Below are 19,860 nucleotides of genomic sequence, written 5' to 3' on the forward strand. Positions count from 1 at the left end.
TATTGTCCTCTTATTTTTTTTCAGTTAGTAAGACTTCCTTATTTAAAGACTGAGATTATAAATAAAAACTACAATTTGTTTCTTTTTAACTAGAATAAAATTATTTCTCACGATGTAATATTAAAATGTTTAGTGTTTAGATGATGTCTTCCAAAGGGGCCTCAGTGGAGCCTCATTTACTAACATATTCCTTGAATAAAGTTTTCTATGATGAAATAGTTTGGGAAATGCTACCTTCTCCCGGATTTACTTGGCACATGGGAAACCTAAGTCCTGGAAGGATTCTTGAAAGAAGGAAACTGTTTTAAATTTGTGAAAACATGCTTCTCTACAGATAAAATTTTAATGTAATATATATTTATACCTTTAGATACTGATCCAATCTTTACATTTCCCAAAAATAGGAATTGGACTAGTCTTGTAAGATTACCGCAGAGTTCCATAGGCCCATAATAAGTAGCAACACTTGGCAATATTGTGGTACAATGCACTGACTTCACCCGAGATTAGCAAAAAGAGAGTATTAATTGATACGGTTTCTAACAATCCACATCATAGATCGCATCAAATTGAGATATAATCCCAGGACCTACAACAGCTAGAATGAATTCAATTTCTAGTAATCAGAGTTTTATTCAGTAATTCGTATGTTTTAGCTTCCGAAGCAAATGTAATACGGTTCCCAAGCTGGTGCGTCGCTGTTCTCACCACACGTAGAAGCATGAAGGTAGCTTTGCTGTGATTGGCAGAACTTGGAGAAGTCAGCGTCCTCTGCGGTCTCCCCCCGGGCCCTCTTCTGTTTCCACGCTTCCACGGGCCTGGCCTCCACATTCTTTGTTAGCTCTCCAGGTGCTTGGGAAAGTCATCATGTTTGAGAAGCACTCCGCTATTGAAATAGGGGTCGTTCTCATTTTGTTCTTTCATTTTTCAGCTCTCAGTTCGCATGGCACCTTGGCACCAAATATAGGACCTAAACAAAATGAAACAATTGGCAAGATGCTAACTTACTGCAGAGATGAGACTCTCACTATACCCTCCAGAGAAGCACGGGCCTTGCTGAAGGAGGTTTCCGCTGTTGACATATCCCGAACTGGGTTTCACTTGTAAAACCGCCCTGTTACCTCTTGAGACTAATGACGCAATGCAATGTATCAATGATTTGTTCTGTTTTGTTTCGACCGCTCGCAGAATGATCAGAGACTAGCTTCAGCTGTATTCAGTCTAAAGTCCAGTTCAGAGAAATAATAATTTCAGTGAAGGTAGAGAAAGCAGGCTTTTAGGCTTTGGGCTTTCAAGATGAGCTAGATTCAAGAACAGAAGTGGGGGGGCGCATCTAGCCTCCATGATGCAGTGGGAGCAAGAGGCAAGATTCAGGGTCTCTGGTGCCTGAGAAGTACCTGAGGGATGGAGGTGGGATGGGGGGCGGAGCTTAATAACCAATTTCAGTCGCATCAACATGAAGGACAGGTAGGAAACTGAAATTTCACGTGGAATAAAGCGACAATCAGAGTCATCTGTTGCCACTGATTCAGTGAGTCTTAATTTGAAACATAGTTCCTGAATCCCTTTTATTTCCTCACCCGAAAAGGAGAGAGCTTTCTTACCTGCATTTCTCTTACCAAGAGGCCAGCCCCCAACCTCCCGAGTGACAAAATCTCTTACTAGCATTTCGTTCAGATTTAGAGGGAGAGAAAATACCCTGGTGAACATGAAAATCTCTTCAACAGGGAAAACACCCTTCAACTGCTTTGCTGAGAAATCACTGCTTTGATAAAACCAGGGCCACAGGAGCGGATACACACATTCGAAAATTCTTCAGACCCCTCTTTCTTGTTTTAAAATAAGATACAACCTCCACAAAAGCCTGGCTTTTATCCCTGCTTTCAAATTATAATGTGCTCTCCAAGTTACAGGTCAGTGATGGCCATTCGAGGGGTACTTTCTTTCCCATTCTCCCTCACTGCTCCCTGGTTCCTTAGCACGACTCTTACTTTATTGTTGTTCAGGTAGCACTATGAAATAAAGACCTCAAGGGGGTAAAAAAAAAAAAAACAGTGCCCACGACACTTTGATGGCTTTTTCCCTGTGTAATTATACCCACTCTTGATAACACTAAGGACATCCCTTATTGGCGGTGGCACAGAGGCTTTTTTTTTTTCCACAGGGAGATGGATTGTTTCTTTGGACCTCAATGGTCTTCAAATTATCTGAGCCCAGAAAAGGGAGCAGAGTGAATTTTATTTTAACTCATTTTATTTCTGAATGTATTTCCCAGTAGCTAGGAGGTGGTGGCTGCCCCAGCAGTCAAGTCAATTGTTATCTGTGGGACGTGATTATGTTTGGACCCAGTCGCTCATTTTGAGCAAGACACAGTTAATGAGGAGAGAAATGAAAAGTGCATTGAGTCACAGTGTGTTTGTGGTAATTTGTGACACATTTACTCCTCTCAGTTCTTTGTTTATTCCTCCCCCCTCCGCACAGGTTCTGTGGAAAAAGGAGCAGATAAGTGAATTCACTGGTAGACAGTTAAGGGTGTTGAAAGTAATGAATCTCTCTATCTCCGCACCCATTGTTGGCAGTAATTGGGACAGCATTCATCTCCACAGTGAAATGCCAAGAAGGCTCATCTTAACGAAACATCTTTTTTTCCCATTATTTCACAACATATTTTTCATTGACATTGCTAGTTTTTCTTTTCCCTAAGTCCTTTTTTTTTTTTTTTTTTTTTTTTGGTGTGCTCTTTGCCACTTTTCTAAATAATAGTCCATTAAACAGTTCACAGTGTGTGTTCTGTAGAAATGTAAAAAAGTGATTGGATGATACTAATTAAGGGAAGAGTTTGTTTCCACTTACTGCAGATCAATGGTGGGTTACATTAAAGCCTCACTTTGCGATGAGCTTAACACACAGGAACAGCTGTGCTAAATACATATTTCAAAACACACAGGTAGGTCAAACAAACATTCCTTTCTTTGGTGAGTCTGCATGTTGGAACTATAAATTCTACTTGCAGAACTGTGGGGAGACACAAAGGCTAATTATTCACTGCAATCATTGTTAGTTTTAGTAGAAACTGTTAAGGATGAAATTGGGATTATGTTCAGTTACTTCTAGAACTATTTTAATCTGGGCCCTCCAGTGTATTGGTTTCACTGATATCTTTCTGTGGGAGGCCGTAATAAGGCTTGAGACGAGGACCAAACCAGGCCGACTTGTGCCTCCTTTAAAGTCCAAATAACCTAACAAAAGGTTTAGGACGGGATAAATTGAGTAGCACTGAGAAAGGGTCTGTGCTATGTGTTGTGCACTCGCCTACGTGACTTCCCACATTCTTGCTAAACAAATGAGAACAATTTGGTTGGGGTCAAAAGTTCATTGCTGATCCTTGCTGCCCCAGTACTGCTCATAAATTACTTTCAGGTTTGCTGTATCAATACAGAACAATTGTATTGGCATCAGCCGTTTGGCATCATGAGGTCTGCTTATAGTTAAATGTGAAACTTATTATGGGAACTCATGGTTGTTTAACTAGGCACAGGTGTATTGCTTCTCCTATCACTATATATATGGCCTTAGTGCTTTGAATAAACTTAGTACTGTTGGACATCATCCTCAGTACTCCTCCTGCCCCCATCTCTTTGTCTCTTAATTTCTTTTCCCCATCCTCTTACCCTCATGTTTCCCGGTCGATTTGTCGTGCTGGTTGCGACATCTTTCCAGGCTGATTTTCAACCAAATTTCTGAGTCAATAAGATTTTGTCTATATAGATCTATAGATCTATATAGATATAGATCTCTATAGATCTAGATCTATAGATATATACAGACTAAAAAAAACACATATATATATATGTGTGTGTATGTATATATATGCAAAATTTCTGTGTGTGTTTATGTGTGTGTGTGTGTATATATATATATATATATATATAAAATTTTAATGGGGAGGAGACAAGTCAATGTATTTTTGTCATATATCCATAACTATCTTTGTGATTATCTGCTGCTACATGTTGTTGGAATTCACTTATTCTCCTGCAATATGATTTTCTTCTACACAAGTTGGAGGTACTATGGTCCAGTTCTGTGAAGGACAATCAATAGCCATTAAAGACTATCACAAACTCTGAGGGCCACTTGGATTAACAGAATTATAGAGCAAAGAAAAGGAAGAGAAAATATCTATACTGGCCACATAATTTCAGACTGTGATAGCGATATTTCGGACTATATGCATGCAACCTATATTTACACACATTTCTTGTAGGAAATGTCATTTTTTTTGCCACAGTAATATTCTTTGTGCTACTTTTCTTAGACCTTTAGGTATATATGTTAAGTACCTTATACTGATGTTCTGTTTCACCCAGTGTTGCTTGTGTACAACACTGCCCACGGCTGTCATGGGTTTGCATGATCACAGATATTTTCATGGATACAATTTTGCCATAATATTAATTTTCATCAGGTACAACTGCTGCTTAGGTTTGGGACTTAAAGGCTGGACTTATCTAAAGAATGCAGTTGGTTAAAATGCTTGCTAGGGAGGAGGAATCCAAGATGGCGCTCTTGATCCTATACCTGACTTGCCCGGTGACTCAGGGCCAATGAACCTACACCTCTCTCTAGTCATCTATAAATCCCTCCTTCATGGTAGTGAGAATCATACCAGAGTAGCGATGTGCAACTGACTTCAACGAATCACGTCTCTGGAGGAAGATGCAAGCCGCAGTGGAAAGGTAGGGATTCGGGCTGTGAAAGAGCCCATTTCTTTCAACATGGGATCAAAAACTCAGGAGGCTACATTTGGTTATGAGACTCAGCTTCTCAGGGGAGCCCAGAGAACTCATATGGGTTCTGAGTGAAGGAAATAGTCTTTTGTATTTTCTGCATTCTAGGGCAACAAGATGAGATAGAAAGGGAATTCCCTAGTGTGTTGTGAACAACGTTGCATTCATGTAGTTATATGTATTTTTATGTATCTTTTCCCCACGTCTTACCTTGATGTTTTCCTTTACTTCCTAGACATGTAACCTCTGCATTTCAGTTGCCTATCAACTAAAAGGAGTAATATGGTCCTTATACCAGATTTCTGATGAAGGCTCAAAGAATCCCAAAAATAGTATATGGGAAGGTCTTTATAAAATATATATCATGTTGTTGGAGTAACTTTGTCAATTTGTCATGGCAGGGCTGTGGTGGGAAACAGACTCTGACATGGCAGTCGAATTGGTTTTAATTTACTTTCTGTGACAAATATGTATTGAGCACTTGTTATAAGCCAGGCAATGTTTTGGGCTATGGGATATAGCAAACAAACAAACAAAGCAAACAAAATGTCTTGCCCTTATATTTTAACATATATCCCTACTCTGATCATCACTTTGTTGATTCAAGAAATAAAAAATGTTCTTGTTTTGCTTGTTTCACTTGCCAACTGTGTGTGTTGCTACTTAAAAAGGGGAAATTCTTCCTTTATTAAACCCCAAGATTTGAGTATGTGCTAATAAGTGAAATGAATATAAAGTCATGTCAAACTCTAGTATCCAGAATTAACTTCTGTTTATTCTGTGTTTTGAGATGTCATCATAAATTCTGCATTCCTCAGTCTTGGCTGACCTCCTCCCCTGTCGTCTATTTGGGGATGGGTGTGCTCTCTTATGGACTGGAATACATCTCAGGGACCTCAATCTAGAGACTGATGTCATATTAGGCACCAGAAAGGGCTATGAGTCTTCCAGGTGGGGTTTAAGACCTGGGGGTTTGGGAACATGAGGCTCCAGGAGGCCTGGAGTGGGGACAGGGGGATTTTGCAGACAGGAGACACCAGTCAGTAGCTTGGCCACCTTGAGTCACTGGCTGACTCAATATTATTAGGATAAAGGTTTGGGCTTTACAGATGATTAATAATTTCCACAAAAGTGATGAGAATTGGCATGTATGTGAATTTTTAAAAAATCACAAATGTCCAATAGAAAAATCTGGGATTGAGTATAATTAATATATTCACTATTTGAATCACTTGAGCAAACTACTTAGAACTCAGACTCTCAATATCCTGACCTTTACAAAGGGGTAGAAATCTCAAACTCATAAGATGGGTATTGCTACAGATAGAATGCTTTTGTCTCCCTCATCCACTGAAATCGTAATCCCCAGTGTGATGGTATCAGGGGGGTGAGTCCTTTGGGAGGGGTAATCTAGTCATGAGGGTGGAGCCCTCATGAATGGGATTAGTGCCTTATAAAAGAGATCCCAGAGAGCTCCCTCTCCTCTTCTGCTGTGTGAGGACCAGTCACTGAAACTTCTAGCAAGTTGATTTTGGACATCCCAGCCTCCAGAATTGTGGGAAGTATATTTCTGTGGTTCATAAGCTACCTAGTCTGTAGTGTATTTATTATAGCAGCCTGAAAGGACAAAAACAAATGTAAACAATAAATTATGCATGGGACCACTTTATAAACAATAAAGCAGTTCTAAGTTACAGTTTATACAGTTTATACTAGCACATGTTTTGATAGCATTTGAGACATAACAGTTGAGATGGCAATCATTCATGACGTGGATCTGTACCAGCACTGCATATATTTTGGGAAAAGGAAAAATCAAAATTTATGGGAGTGTTTCAACATATTAGAGTACTCATTTTTTTTCCTATTAATGAATAAGAATGTCTTTCCTTACCTCCCCAAGTATTGTTCCAAACGTTTACTCCTCTTAAATTGAGGATACATTTTCTAGAATAAACCCCTTTGCTATTAAATCATCTCAATAAATTCCCTCATTCTTCTAAATGATGACAAAAGCATGAAAAATACACATTCAGGGCCGATGAATATTTGTAAGTGTTTGTTTGAAGTATGTATGGAGATGAGAACTGAAGATCTTAATAGCACAATTTGTATAAGGTAGAATGTGGACAGTAGAATGTCTCATGCAGCCACATTATAATCCCGCTCACAGTGGTCCTGCAGTCCTGGCTTTTAACACTGTTTTTTGTTTGTTTGTTTGTTTGTTTCTTAAAGATTTTATGTACTTATTTGACAGAGAGAGAGACAGCAAGAGAGGAAACACAAGCAGGGTGGGTGGGAGAGGGAGAAGCACACTTCCCGCTGCGCAGGGAGGTCTGTGCAGGACTCAATCCTAGGACTCTGGGATCATGACCTGAGCCAAAGATAGCCGCTTAACTGACTGAGCCAACCGGGTGCCCCAAAACTGTTTTTCTTATTCCTGTTTTAATGATAAAACAGACACTATTGGAGGCACTACAGTGACAAAATTGAGTAAGGCCTTCTCTTGCCCTGCAGGAGGTCACCAGACTCTAAGCTCCCCAAGGGCAGGAACCTTGACTTGTAATATAGTTCCCTCCTCAGCCCCTGGCATAGGTCTGACCATGCATGGCACAATAGATTCTCAGCAGTCTCTGTTGAATGAATGAGTTGGGAAGATAGACATGTATCCTTAAAAAGTAATGGAAATTGATACAAATATTAAATAGTTATATTGAACTTCAAATTACTCTAAGATTTACGTATATTATCTGTATGTATGCAGATGGTAGCTCTTATTTTAAGCACAACATTCAAATTCACAATCACATGGTGGTACTATGAGATATAAGAATAAGTATGAAGCTTTTTCTGGAAAGCAATTAATTATCATTACAATTTGATTATGGTTATAGAATCACTTCATTTTAAGTTGGCATTATAGTATAGGAACAAAATGTCACAGACTATCAGTTTCTATTATGCTTACAATCACTGTATTATGAATTAATTGATTTTTTTTCTATCAGGGATAAGAAAAATGAGATATTTTGAGGGTGGCATATACCTCCCTAATGATTTAACTTTTTCCCCATATTGAACATATACCATATACATTTTTATTGTATCCAGATTAAAGATGGTATCTCATGTATGTCATTATGCATGATTTTGGAGTGTTCCCTCTCAGCTTTCAAGTGACAAAACGGATATTCAATTTTTAAATCATTCACTAGTTGTAAAGAATTCCCACAAACTGGACCCATTGACCAACGGAATTTAATACTTAAAAAATAGAGTTACAATCAATTCTTATAATTCATAGTAGCTATGCTCTGTAAAGACATTGTGACCACTGAACCACTGCTTTTAAGCTAGGTTCCCATGAGCTTCTGGTCACAATATTTTCACCAACCAATTAATATATAACCTTGTTTCATGTGTGTTTCTGTTTAAAGACACCTTATTTAATAAACCTTGTTGATTCACCAACATTGAACTTACAACCACGAGCATTCTAGCTTATACCTGAGGGAAGCTCCTCTAACACACATATTTTTCCCATAAGGTTCATCCCAGTCTTCTAGTGTTCATGAACACTGGAAAGCATTTCAGCACTATATTAGGCACTGTTTTCAAGAGTGAATCATCAACAAAGTTTTTTTTTTTTTAATAATGCAAAAAATGTGGCACTGACTGTACTATGAAAAGAGCCTCGTTTGCTGCATGAGAGCTGAAATGAAAAGGCGGGATGCCCCTCTTTCAACCCCAGGTGGGAATGTATGCTCAGACTTTTTGCTGCTCTGGGCATGTTTGCATGTGACTTTGAAAATACCGCCTTCCAATACTGATTTTGGAGTTACAAGTAGATTTTAGCAAGTAGACAAATTTGGAAACACAAAATCCACAAGGAAGAAAGATTATAGTTTTAAATAATATCTTGATGTTATGACTATGTAGAGGGGGAAAAAAAAAACTCCTAGAAGGAAAGACATATGAAACAGGAATGTGATATTGCTTACACTTTTAATTAGCATGTGTTCCTCAAAAAAAAAAAAAAATCATGTTATTCCTGAATTTAGCTACTTCATTTTCTTTTAGTTTTAACCACCAATCTATTTCTCTATTTAGTTATATATTTGAGAGTTCCTAATAATATGTTCATGTATAAAATTAACAGTTAACCATTGTCATAAATTTAGTACAGGATTCTCTCTTGCAGTAATTACTCTACCTTTATACTTCAGCAGAATTTTATCACCTAAAGCACATACAGAAAATGTTCTATTTTTTTCTAATTTTCCAAGAGAAAGGTGTAATAAATCTGAATGACATTCCTTGTTCATATTTCAGACATTATACTAAGTAGACATGATCAACTATGTTAAATACACGACCACAAGATCATTGACAGTGTAAAATTCAGGGGAGCCTAAAATGATACCAAGGCAAAGTCTAAAGCCAAATTAGTAGGGTTAACCCAGTATCAGAAAAAAAATTAAATTAAATTAAATTAAATTTAAAAATGCCAAACGTCAGTACATCCCTTTCAAAACTCTGAAACTCTTGGTTCAGATACACTGTTTTTCCCTTGATATCACCCCCACCCAGCCCAGCCCTAACTTTCTGTACAAAGAGATCCACAATTGCATTCTATTACTAGTCAAGAACCTACAATTTAAGATCTATTTTTGCATGAAAAGTCCTCTTTAAATTAAACTGTTTCTAATCAACAAGGAATTATTTAGATATTTCCTTGCCTTGGGCTGGAGACAAGGCAAAATTTTGAATGCATACCAGGGGAGTGTGTGGGATTTGTTTCACTTTTTTCTTCTGAAAGACAGTAAGACATGGAGGTTAGGAGCACAAACCCTGGAGTCAGACTGCCTTCAGTTGTATCCTGGTGCTTCTGCTCATTAGCTATGCAGTCCTGGAAAGTTACTTCCTCTCTTTGTGCCCCATTGCCTTAGCCATCAAATAAGGACATCACCAGAGGTAGAAGTCCTTGAATTGTGGTGAGGGATATATGGGTCTATATAGGAAAAGAATGTCTGGCTTGTACTAAGCATTAAGTAAGCCTCAGCCATCATTTTATCTTATTTCCAGTGGCTTCTTCTGTAACCTCCATAATTGGCAGCATTGTTCCTCTAACTCAATACTGGACTCACTTTGAGACTAGCGTTACAATTCATTTTGGATCCGCCACCCCCAATTATGGCTGAATGTTTTAGTTTTGATTGGGCTCTGTCATGTGACAAAGGTTATGGGATAGTCACTCCTGTGACTGAGTTACAATATACGACTATCTTGGCCGATCCAAGAAAGAAGATGCTGTGTTCTAAGAGGACCACATGTCTGTGACATAAAGCCAGCAGCTAGTATCTGAGAAAGTTCCCCAGGTGACAGACAACAGGAAAATAGGAAATCTTAGTTATCCAAATGCAAGTAACTGAATTCTTGGAATAACCTGAATGGATGGAAAATGAAAGACCTTAAAGGCAATTCTGCAGATATCTGGATGTCAGAATTTCAGGACCCTGAGCAGAGAACCCAGCTGAGTTGTGTTCTACAGAACTGTGGACTAATAATACGTGCTGTTTTAAGCCATTAAGTTTGCAGTAATTTATTGCAGAGCATTGAAAAATAATACAATGGCCTGAGAAATGGGAGGGGTTTAGGAATGGCAACACTGGTGTCACTTTTAAAAAACTCCCTCCTCAGAGATAGCCAACATGCTCGTAGTCCAGATTCTCTGGGTATGGTCCCTGCTAGGGGCAGTACATGTCCTTTTTCTCATGTAGAGACCTAAGCTTTGGGTCCAGTGGCCTACTCCTTGGTCTCAAAGACCACATCACTGTTTCTTTTGAGAGAAAGGAAAAATATATATTTGTCTTTATGTCCATTCCACCTTGCCGAACTATGTGTGACCCCTGGACAAGAGCTATAGATATTTGGGGGGTATCTTAAGCCACAGAGGAGAATTTAACATAATGGCTGAATAATCACCATCATGAAACCCATCATATACGCAGTATATACACCACTGGTTTCAAAGAGAATTAATGTCCTGTTGGGAAGACAAATGTTCATGGAGATAAATTACAATCTTTCTCTCTTCCTTTTGCCTTCAACCAAAGAAGGAGAAAGGCAAGGCCCTTTATTGTCTATAAATGCTCTCTGCACTTGCTTGTCAAAACAGTCTGCTACAATTTAAATAAGGGACAGTTTTGAAATGCTTCCCAACTTCACATTTTCAAGGGTAATATTTTCTTTTGAGTTGACAGACAAAGCCTTCATCTGACAAATGAATGTACTCAGGAGATTATATCAATGGCTAATCCAATTAAAAATCTTTGATATGTTCGGTTATCTCTGCTGTGAATTTGATGAGCTGTAGATTGTAGAGAACTGAAAGTTATATTTACTTTTCACTTAAATCTTTATTAATCATTTTTGTATTTAACTTTAGGGAAATTATAACTTCTAATTATTTTTTCTTATCTTTAGAACGAAAGAAGCTAATAATAGAAGAATAATCCTACCCCAAATCTGTGGGGTTTTTTTTTAGATTAGCTTTTTCTTCGTTATCATTTGAAGCTTAAGCAAACCTATTTTATTAAATCAGTGTATAGAAACAAAAAAGAAACACACGAGTGGGGCAAAATAATTGGTCTGTTCTTGTGTGTATGTGTGAGTGTGTATGTGTTTATGAGTGTGGGGTGTATGTATGTGTGTGTGTGTGTGTGTGTGTGTGTGTGTGTGTGTGTGTGTTTGGTTTGATTAGAGTTACTCCTCACAATAAAGCATCAGTTTATTCTACTGATCCAATTCCCAACTAGTTATTCTCACATACTCCAGACAGAGCTACCAGGTATATAGCCTTTATGATACAATTTTAGGCTTTCAGAAATATGGCAAGAAAAATATTATTTTTCTTTGGAAAATAGTCCAAAAATATTCCAACTATTCCAAAAAATGATTATTTTGGAGTAAAAGCATGATTTGAAAACCTTTTTTGAGATGAAGCCATTGACAGAGGACAGGAGCATCATGAAGGCAAGGACCCTTTCCACTTCTTCCTTTAGACTATGAGTTTTGCTTCTTTGTTGCTGTGTGTTTGTATTTGCATGAAAAAAAAGGAAGGGGCAAGGCAGTACTTTATTTTATTTTATTTCATTTCATTTTATTTATCCTCTTATATTTCATTTTGTATTTGACGTGGGAAATGCTGATTCTCAAATTTGTAACCTCACTTCCTTTCCTAAGAGAGTTATATTTCTGACTTAAAAAATCTTTCAAACTATCTCACAAATCTTTCCAGTAAACACCAGTGTGAGAGCCGCAGTGCATCGGAAGAAGGGTGGAAACCTTAGGAATATCTGGCTATCTCCTAATGGTGTCTAGGACGGCACTGCATCTTAGCTGAGAATTTCCAAACTAAATGATCATGTCCAGTTCTCTTGCAAATTCAGTCAAAATTTTTAGAAAGGTGTTCCTCTATATTTTTTCTAAAACTTCTATCTCAAACCCTGTTTTCTTGCTTTTAATTCTACTTTATAAGATGTTACACCCAGAAAATTCAAATTCAAGTGAAAACATTTCCCTTCCTGAAGTGCTTCCCCCATGAAGAGAGAGCATGGCTGTGATGAGAATTCTTTACTCCCTGTCATTTGGCTATCACAAACTTGGCCCTCCTCTATTTTACATCCCTAAAGCTTTGCCTGTGTGATTATCAGAACTCCCTTTTCTGTGGGATTATATGTAATTAAGTTTTCAATCAATTTGACTAATTAAATGGAAGCACTGTCTGTGGGCTAGGTTGGGGAACTAGAAATGGGTTTCTGAGTATTAGTAACTCACTAGATGAATATGGGGAGTTATTTAAGACTCATTCTCCTATGAAGGGAGTAGAGGGGAAGTATCTTAGGTCAGGTCTACAGGTCCTGATTTTTCTAAGAACACTTAATTTCTATTTCTATCTTCTGTGCTCTTGAACCTCAGACTCAAATTCCCAACTGTCTCTTCTTGCAGGTGAGTCTGGAGCCTCACGGAGTCCATCTGAAAAGTCAGCCACAAAGGGTTACATAACCCTATTGGGTTATTGCATGAGCCTAGAGAAGGGATCTGAATACTATCATTGATCTGGGCTTTACAGGCCTCACTGATCAAACGGTGGTTTTTATAGGAATGAGCCTATCTTAAGTTCATTGGTAAAGGCTTTGATTTTCTTTTATTTCTTCATTAAGCATGAATTAAGCATAGTGTTGAGAACATATTTTTTACCATGTCAGTTTCTAGCTTTGGACAAATATAAACTAATAGGACGTAATTTCTAGAGGGTGTCTTAGACATACTCTAGCCCAGCCTCCTCACTTTCTATAAAGAAACTGAAGCCCGTGAAGATACAGGATGTGCTATTTCAAGAGGAGCTTGAGTTCTGTGCTTCCTTCCCAGAGCTCTCACAACTGTGTAAGCTACCACACATTAGGTGCAACCAACATTGACATTCATGACTACTTTTGCCCCTAAGCCTGAGGCCACTTTGCCAAGATGAAGAATTACTTGGAGCAAACATAACTCAGCTCAATTACAGGATAAGTGGTCACCATCTAGCATCCCTTAGGTATCCAAAGAATTGGAAATCTTGAGGTCCGAGTGCACCATGGGTGCCGTGTGATCCTTATGTCTCTTATTTTCTACCAGGCACATCCTTTCATTACCTTTTGGAGTAAATAAAAGCTGTAGGAAGAATCTTCATGGAAAATATGATTTCCAGAAAGATAAGCAACAATCTGAGTGAGAAAGAGGCATATAAATACCTTCATGGGATCTGAGGTCATAGAGCCTCCAGACTAAAAAGAAGAAAGCTCACATTTCATTCTGGCTTCTTCCCTCCGTTGGATCCCTTCCTCAAGAAACCCACCAGCCCCCAAACAGGAACCAACCCCTTCACTTCACTTAACCCCTCCTAAATGTGTATTTCCTTCAACAAGTGCATTTGTTGCTGACCTATGCTTCTTTCCTCGGCTAACGAGAGGACAAGGCAAAGTTTCCCGTACTTTAAATTCTTCAGTATTTATTTAAATAGTCTGCTCTGGACTGTCATGCATTATTAATATGCTGCCTTGGATATATGTTCTTCCCTTATTTCCTGTGTGTTTTTCACATCACCCTGCAACATTACAAGTTCTTGAGGGGAGAGGCCGTGACTTCTTTGGCATCTCTAACAAAACTTACTACTTAATAAGCATGCATTGAGTTTACATAAATCTCCATGGAGACTCGAGAAAAGGGTGAGTTTTGTTTGTTTGTTTGTTTTTCAGCCACTCTTTCAATGTTCTTGTCATGGTTAAACAAGAAAATAAAGGACCTGGACCTCTGGTGAGTTGAAACTAGCTCAGTATCCAAGCACCCATTCATTAAAAGCATTGATAGTTTCAAAAGGCAAAGCCAATTTTTTTAATGTTTAATTCTTTTTAAATTGTAGATTATATATCTATATTTTCAAATTGGAACATATATTTATTTAAAAGTTAATATAGATAGGTCAATAACTAATAAAATTTCTGAAGATTGGTCTATAGTGACCCCAGAATCAATTGTTGAGATCTAGAAATATGATATATCTCTACACCAGAAATGAAACCATTTTGCTTTTCCCAGCTAAACTAATTCTTATTCTGTCATGCTTACTGATCACAAATGTTTCAGGGAATAATATGTACTAGAGCTATCAGGGACAGGTCTGCAATGTTAAATAGTAGCAAGTCAAAGATGACAAGTCTTGTCATTTAATGAGTCAAAGATCAGATACTAATATTGTATTAAAACTAAGTGATGTGCACTCATAGTCTGCTACTCTCTTTGCTTGCAAAATGTCAGCAAAGAAGCAACAGGAAATAGAATGTGGGAGACAAAAGTTGCCCATACTTGAAGGATAGCAATGAAACAAAATGAAGTTTGTTTAATTGAAATAATGAATTGTTTAATTAAAAGAAATTCATATCTCCCATTCATTAAGATATGCATCATCAAGATTCCTTTTAGAATAAAAGTCTGATATCTGCTTTGGAACTTCACTGTTATTTTCACGTGTTTTTATATTCCAGAATAATACTGCCTGGTGAAGGAGGAAAGAAAATATGCATTTATGTTTCTAGTGTTCTGTGCATATACCACTGTCTCAGATAAAATTAACAGCTTCAAAAGAAATGCATCAGAAATTATGATTAATCTAGAGATATAAATTGGAGGTGAGAGCAGTATGACTCAGAGCACTCTTGAAAGCTTTAAGATTTAAGTCTCTTAAAATTTACATTCATATCCACTGAATGATGACAGATCAAGGCATCTCTAAGAAACTCTGAAGGCAGCTGGCACCTTGCACGCTGCTTTTTTATGGGAACACATAGATGAGTAGAATAAAAATTCTCTATGAAAAATAAAATTGATCATTGGAGGAAAGAAACTGATTTCAGAATATAAAGTACACACAACCACATTTTTTTTTCCTCTCAATTTTGTATTGGTTGAAAAGATGGTACTTCTTGGTTCCTGGTAGAGAAATATCAAATTTTTGTCGAGTGACATCTGTCTTCATTAAGTAGAGTAATTTCCCAGAGAGGAGCAAGAGTTTCAATGCAACAATAGGACACTTGCCAGTTGACAGGAAAGAATGTTCCCTGACCTGACCACTGTTGATGGGACTCTGATGTGTTCTCCCAGGAGCGGATGGTCTAAAGCATTGATTCATTAGTCTGTTTAATCTTCAGGCTTGCTAAGAAAGAGATCCTCCTTGATTTAAAGGCTGTCAGGCTGTCATCTCAGGAGGTTCATCCCTTGTCATTCCCTCCATCCACAATCAAAGAAAATGACTCCTAGCCCTGTTACAATGAATTAACATAAAGAAGAAAGAAATCTAGAAATAGAACCTGAAATTTTCAACAAGGGACATCTGCATTTCTATCTCTATCTACTTCTACTCCCAATGTGCTTTTCAATCACTCAGGTAGATATTTTTTATTCTTACTATAATATTAGCAGTTTTTTTAAAATCTCTGTTGAAAAAAATTATGGTTTGTGTTGAGTTGACAATTGTAGTGTTAAGACAAAAGTTACTTTTGTAATCACGATGTTAATATTTAGAATTAAAATTCTGATACAGGAACCCAAACACATTGCAAGGAAAGTTAAGAAGAATAGATCTTATTTGTGGGAGGAACAGAAAAGCAGTGAAGTCCAATAGAGCTAACTGTTGGAGTGCCTATATTGCTGCATTCGGGATACATAATGTTACATTGGATGGAATTAACAGTGGTCTGAGTTCTGCTGTAAAAGTTTTAGATATCTTTACCAGCCCTTAACATATAATTTATTAGGAGCCCAGGTTAATATCTACATGTCTAGTAGCTGAATTAATGTTATAGAAATACTTAACATTGTGCTCGCTTCGGCAGCACATATACTAGAAATACTTAACATTGTTAACACTAGGTGACATTGTTGACCTGCCATTGTTAAACGCCAGATATCATGTTTACAGACAACCCCATTTAAATTTTTCATTATTATATTTAGCTATCACCCAGATCATACTGGTTGATTCTGGTTAATATTTGTTTTATTTAAAAAAAAAAAAGATTTGTTCCATTTCTCAGTTTCCATATCCCATTTAGTGAGTCTGCTAATGTAATCACCACTCTGATTATTGACATTGTACTGAGTAGGAGTACAGAAACACTGCAGTGACATTTTTGCAGGTACGATTGGAGAAAACACACTACATAATAAGAGTTCATACACTCCTGTGATTGGTGAATAGTTTTACACTGTGTGATCTGGAAGAACATCACTTTGATTCTCTCCACCTGCATCTCAATACAGTATTCACCAAGATGCTATCTTCTGTAGTATGCACAAAATTCTCCCCGTTGTCAGCCTCAGGCTTATCTGTGACTCCATTTCCAACCTGCTTCCACCACTATCATTTCTGCTCACCCTCCATACTATCTTGGAAATAGTCTTGTAGGAGCATTCAACAGTCTGTATGCTCACTCTTCTTACCTAGGCTGTTAAAATGGCCTCCTAATGGCCCACTTTCTAGTCTGTGCCCTTTCTAATTCTTTGTCAGAGTTTTGTCGAATTAAATGTCCTAATGCACAGTTCTTATCATTGTTCTTTCTGCTTAATATATTCTGCCTTCTCCTATTGTCTATGTATCAGGTATACTCTTCAGCTGGATAGTTATCACTGCAGTCCTAAATCTTGGTTAAATAAGTCTTCATAATTGGATCTCTCTTCATACTTATATCAGAGTGGACAATGTCCCATGGATCCCTTCCATCCCTTTGCTCTCTTTCACACTTAACCTCCACCTGGAAGGGCTCTTCATCTGTATGTCCACATTGTGTACACGTCAAAGCCCAACAAAAGGTCTTCTCCCCACTATTTATATAAATTTCTTAGCTAGCAAAAAGTTTTACTTTTCTTTTTTTAAATTGCCATGTCACTATTCACACAACCTTACTTATGAAATATCATTTACATCACCTACTTTGGTTGTTTATACATTAACTGTAAGTTTCTTCTAATTGAAGTACATGTCTTGTAGGTTCCCTGACTCTCAAAAAAAAAAATACATATATATATATATATATGGATATATATCATAGTCTAACACATGGTGAATTACAAATATTTTCCAGAATCTTTATTGTTATTATTCTCAAATCTACACAGACCAACAGTTTTCAATTATCACACACTTACTTCTAATCTTTGGTTCAACTTTGAAGACATGGAAGAATATTGTTTTTTCCTAAAAAGTCATGGATGCATCTATTAAAGGTTGGCAAATACATGGAAGATGAGTTTTGCCAATGGAAAGTGGGGTGGGGTGGGAGGATGGGCTTGGGGCACTGGGGATACATGCTTAAAAGAAAAGCCTAAAGAGGAGAGCATGCCTTGGGGTGCCTGGGTTTCTCAGTGGGTTGAGCTGCTGCCTTCAGCGCAGGTCATGATCTCAGGGTCCTGGGATCGAGTCCCGCATCGGGCTCTCTGCTCAGCAGGGAGCCTGCTTCCTCCTCTCTCTCTGCCTACTTGTGATCTCTCTCTCTGTCAAATAAATAAATAGATAAATCTTTAAAAAAAAAAAAAAAAGAGGAGAGCATCCCTTTACTAAGATGAAAATCATCACATTCAAGAACACTCCTGGATGGAAAGTATGATCACTCAGTGACTGACCACTACATAATATAAGATGTCATTATCCTAGGGTTTTATTGAAGAAGAAGTATCAGTTAATGCCAGTGCAAATTCTAGTATTAGATGTGGGAACACGCACTTCCCCTACAACATTGTGTTGAGAAACTCAAAATGGAAACCTTTGGGTTGAGAGTCTAAGGAGAAATAGGTGGTGTGGTATTGGTGGCTGATACTTGAAAATTATCCCTGGGCAAGATGAATAAAGATGAGTTGACACGTATTACCTCAGACTACTCCTTAACCTGTTCTTTGTTGACTATGGGGACTAATGATGTTAGAACAGTGGTGAAACAGGTGGGTGAAGTAAATTCTGGAATGACATCCTTCAGGGCTGGGTTATCTGAAGAGAGGTGAAGATGGAGAGAGTGGAAGAGAGGGAGAGTGAGGGAGAAGCTTGAGGGCTTTTAAATAGTCACCTAGTGTGAAGAGATGAAGCTTACAAGTATGTCACCTCTTCCCTAACATTTGCTTTCCAAGGAATATCATTTAAAGATAAGGATAAAAAGAACTAAGCAAGGAATTTCAATCCTACCTAATCAGGTAGCTATGATAGGAGATGAGAAAAAAGAAAGGTAGACTGTCCAGCTTCAGGCAGAGCTCATGCTAACTCCACCACAGGCTCGCCACGAGAACTGGGTCCTCAGAGTCATGTCACTTTTCTCCCTGGGGCAACTAAGGATGTTGTGGTCTCTGCTTTCATCCCTTCTTTTAGAAACTGATTTTAGCCATTTCCTTCAATCAAGTGAAAATGACAGGTAACAGCAGAAAATGTCATCCTTCCAATAGATATCTGTATTTCAAAGAAGGATTAGTATTTAAGCTTATGGGTCTTTGGTGATGTTTCAGGCACTCTCTTAAAAATGGGGTAACATGTTAAAGACATCTGAGCTTTCATGAGATCTCTAATGTCCCTCCTAAGTGGCCACAGGGAAAAATAAGAGGGCCTTGTTAAGTAAAATACCATACCCTTGCTACACCTATTTGAAGGAGGTACTATTTTTTAGGAACCAAATAGCAGCTCCTTTGCTGAGGATGATTAGCTTAAGAGCTCTTTGCGATAACTTGGTTTCCTTAAATATCCTGTTGACTTTGTTTCCCATGACTTCCAATTCTCCTCCTTTGTGATACACAATATTTATATCCACCCAAAACAATACTAAAGGTCCACTTTGTCCTTTTGTCCCTCATAGACTGTTGAGTTCCAAATAATTCATTTCCAAACAAGAATATATGAAATATCAAACCCCTTAGATTGTTTATCAGAGGGGTTTGATATTTCATATATTCTTATTTGGAAATGAATTATTTGGGTTTGAAGTGGCGGGGGGGTGGGAGGTTGGGGTGCCAGGTGGTGGGTATTATAGAGGGCACGGATTGCATGGAGCACTGGGTGTGGTTAAAAAATAATGAATACTGTTATGCTGAAAATAAATAAATTTAATTTAAAAAATAAATAAAATAAAATAAAACCACAAAAAAATTTTAAAAAATAAAAAGAAAAAAAAAGAATATATGAAATATCTTTAATATCTTTAATTGACCCTTGTAAGAATGGCAGGGGTTAGTGTTTTTTTAAAAAAGGGGGGTGGCTGGGAGGAAATGCCATTTCTTACTCCTCCCATATGCTGTCACTGAAGGGGGCTGCTTTGCTAATTATTCTCAGAATAGTAGGTTGCTTGTGGGGTTCATACTACTGGCACACTAAGAGACTGAAGTCCATATTACCTGGAAAAAAATCTGATTGATGACTTCCTACATGACAGGCACAAATCCAGGTATGTGCAGAGAGGCAACAGGACACAACACTGAGAAATATCCCTGCCCTCGT

The sequence above is a fragment of the Mustela erminea genome, chromosome 7, assembly GCF_009829155.1.
Source record: "Mustela erminea isolate mMusErm1 chromosome 7, mMusErm1.Pri, whole genome shotgun sequence".
Classification (NCBI taxonomy): Eukaryota; Metazoa; Chordata; class Mammalia; order Carnivora; family Mustelidae; genus Mustela; species Mustela erminea.